This window comes from Triticum urartu, chromosome 5, assembly GCF_003073215.2.
Source record: "Triticum urartu cultivar G1812 chromosome 5, Tu2.1, whole genome shotgun sequence".
NCBI lineage: Eukaryota > Viridiplantae > Streptophyta > Magnoliopsida > Poales > Poaceae > Triticum > Triticum urartu.
In genome coordinates this window covers 81,763,822-81,767,261 of record NC_053026.1, presented here as the reverse complement: position 1 = coordinate 81,767,261, position 3,440 = coordinate 81,763,822, and the positions used below count along the sequence as shown (strand labels likewise).

The following is a 3,440-nucleotide window of genomic DNA, read 5'->3' as shown; positions in this document are numbered from 1 at the left end:
ATAGGTGACGAACAGGATAAATATCTGAAACTGGCTCTATCGGAGTCCGGATCCGTACACTCACCCAAGGGGCTACTTCCATCAAGGATTCCCCCACCGAGGACTGGCGGCGCAGACGTGCGACAGGAGGTCCAAAATAACTTTTTGTAGACCGCACTCCCTATTTCTTGAGCCTGTACTATGCCTGTTCCTCCGCCTCCAACCCCGAGCATGTCAAATAACCGGGCGAAATGGTTATATATATATATAGTAGCACTATTCTGATCGTAAGATCGGAATAATTATTATGATCACAGCGCCCGCGAAGGCCCTCCCAAATTCTGAAAACCCGAACCGAGCACCCAATTAAAAAAAGGAAAACCCACCCCGGCCCGACTCTTCCCCAACCTCCCTCTCCCCGCGTCTGAACCCCGCAACCGCCGCCACGCCCACTCCCCAAACCTCCCCGCTGCGACGCGCCCTCGCCGGACCTCCCCGCCGCCACGCGCCCTCCCAAGGAACCCCCACCGTCGCGCGCCATCCCCACGCCCCGCCCACTACCTCGCGCCCCGCCTCCCCCTCCCCCTCCCCGCCTCCCTCCCCTGCCTTCTTCCCCGGCACCGTCTCGGGCCTCCGCGCGAAGCCGCTGCCGCATCCCGATCCACCTGCCGACGACGCCCACGCCCTCGCACCGCCTAGTCCCCGCTGCTGTGGACCACCCCTCACTAGACCCGCTGCGTGCCACCCCGATGCCTGAACCGGACCCCGCGCCGCCCAGCGCCAGGAATCGGCATCGTCCCACTACAGCCGCTCCGCCGCGGCCCGGATCCGGCCGGCACCGCCCGTGCACGACCTGGATCTGGCGACGACTCCCCGCTCCTGCCCTGGGCTCTCTTTCTCCGTCGATCCTCCACTCCCTGCGAGCAGACGGCCCTCCTCCCAGCGCTCCTCCTCCGACACCCCACCCAGCCCAACGCTCCACCGACGATGCCCCCACCCCTCCTAGTGCTCAACCGGCGCCGCCCCTGTGAAGGACGGCCGTGGCATTCCAGTCGAGCCACGCGGCTCTTCTTCAGCATCAAGTATTGCCGTCCATCTCTATACTGAACTCTCTCCCCATGAGGACTTGAATTTCTTTGAATTTTCGTGGAAATTACCTGCAAAAAATGGTTCTGTATATTTGGCTTCTGGAAAAAATGTATTCAGAAGAGCTGTTTTCCATCGCAGGTTACAAGAGGAGCTCCTTCGTTCTCTTTGCTTATCTTGATTTTCTTGGGTCATCCAGATTTTACTCATCGGCAGGTCAAGCAGAGTTCTCGTGGCAGGTCGAACAAAAGATGCCCCTGGCGCCATTTCTGCTAGTCGCCATCCCCAGCTGCGGCACCTTCTGTTCCTGTTGTCACCACAAAAACAGAGCACACAAAAAGACGCGGGTGCTAGTCATCGTCCACCTCCTCAATCACCTCTGTGCTTCTTGAGAGTTAGTTGCTGCTTTCCATGGCCATATCCACGCAATTTGTTGTTTTGCCCAACCACTTATATATGTGTGCATGTTTCCATTTTTGCCAAATTGTATTCTCGTGAGCTTTTGTTTTGAAAAAAAATGTGCATGTGAACATGAGAAAAAAGTATGTACAGAGAAGTTCATGTATTACTTCTCATAAGGTTCACGTATTACTAAGTGTGTGCACATATAATTTCCCTCTCCACACATGTGTGTATGTCTGTTTGTGTGTTCTGCCAATTCCACTTTAGCTTAAAAATACATGACAGAAGTTCAAGGTGAAAACAACAAGAAGTTCAATACTGCAGGGAATGCATTTCAGGTGAGAATAAAAGTATAGAAAAAATAAAAGCTTAAAAGGTTTGTTGAAAGAAGTTCAAGTGCTCTGTCCGGGGAGGTTCAAAAATCCTTGCGAGAGAGGTTCACCTTGTATTTCCATACTTGATTTTTTTCGTATAAAAATCGAATACAATTCTTTAATCAAAATATAAAAAGGTGAAGTTCAAACTGAAATAACACAGAAGTTCGAAGTTTATTAAAACCTAGGATTTACCTGTTCAAAAAAAAAAAATACAACGCCATTTTTTGCACTTTTAAAATCAACTCATAAACGAAAAAATGGTTGCTAGAAGTTCAAGTGCTCAACGAGGAAAAGTTCAAAAAAATCTTGTGAGAGAGGTTCACCGTGTATTTAGATGTCCAAAATACATTAAAAAAATTGTTGTTTTTGTGTTTTAAAATAATTCTCTCAAACCAGAGAGAAGTTCAAAGTGATAACAATCGAAAGTTCACGTACTACATGGTGTGTATTTCATATAAGAAAAAAAACAATAAAGTGAAACAGAGTGAAGTTCAAACAGACATGCCCCAGAAGTTCAACTACTTCACGCAGTGCAAAAAACAGCACGTCAAAAACAAAAGTGATGTTCAAACAGACATACCCGAGAAGTTCAACTACTTCACGCAGTGCATTTCCATTCACAATGAACGCAGAAATCATGATCTCGTCATTTCTCTAATTTACTTCAAAACGACAGGAATATCATCTATGTAAGTTCAAGTCCCCGATCGGAGAAAGTTAAAAAAATATTGTGAGAGAGGTTTGTACAAAAAGAGTATCATTTGTATAACACTGACGAAATGGATGAGAAAATTACAAACGAAAATACGTCATAGAAGTTCAATGTGAAAACAACAGGAAGTTCGACTTCTACAGTGAATGAATTTGAGATGAAAAACTTTTAAAATCGTCGCGAGTATAAAAAGATGATCAACACGAGAAACTTGCGTGCTTACAGCAGCTTTCCATCGGTATATCACCTGCTCAATTCCGGTGAATGGATGGAGAGTTACGAGCAGTGGATGGAGACCTACGAGCAAAAAAATCACGTGAAAAACAGAGTGAAGTTCAGGTACACGCGCCGAGAAGTTCAGGTTCTTCACGCGGTGCATTTTTGAAGAATCTGTTTCGCGATAAAGGCAGAACGAATGCCCCCGCCATTTTCAAAATTACTTCAAAACGGACAGGATTCGGAGAAAACCATCAACATGAAAAAGTTTCGCATTTTCCGTAGCTTTTTAGCGGTATATTATTTGCCCCATTCCGATAAACTTTGTAGAAATTACGGAAAAAATACGTTTTTAACCATTTTCAAAACTGACATAAAACCGTAATGAAATAGGAGAAACAATACATACAAAAAAGTTTCGCATTTCTTCAAGCTTTCCAATGCCATATCATTTGCTGCATTCGGACGCATGGTTAAAAAATTAGCTCGAAAATATGAACTCGGTAGGACTTGGATCATTTTCTAAATTACTCTTAAACCATTCAAAATTAGAAAAAAAAACTTTCAAGATGAAAAAGTAGCGCATTTTCATAAGCTTTTCAACGCCGTATCATATGCCTCCATTGGATTAGCCATTTAGAAATGACATCGAAAAAATGAACTCAGCT

General features: G+C 45.6%; 1 long non-coding RNA gene across 1 annotated transcript; it reads left to right on the top strand.

Moving 5' to 3' along the window:
• The first annotated feature begins 354 nt into the window (after positions 1-354).
• Positions 355-1,688, top strand: LOC125555695. The gene is made up of 2 exons (XR_007304813.1): positions 355-1,061; positions 1,207-1,688. It is a non-coding gene; the product is annotated as an uncharacterized LOC125555695 (long non-coding RNA).
• The last annotated feature ends 1,752 nt before the right edge of the window (positions 1,689-3,440 follow it).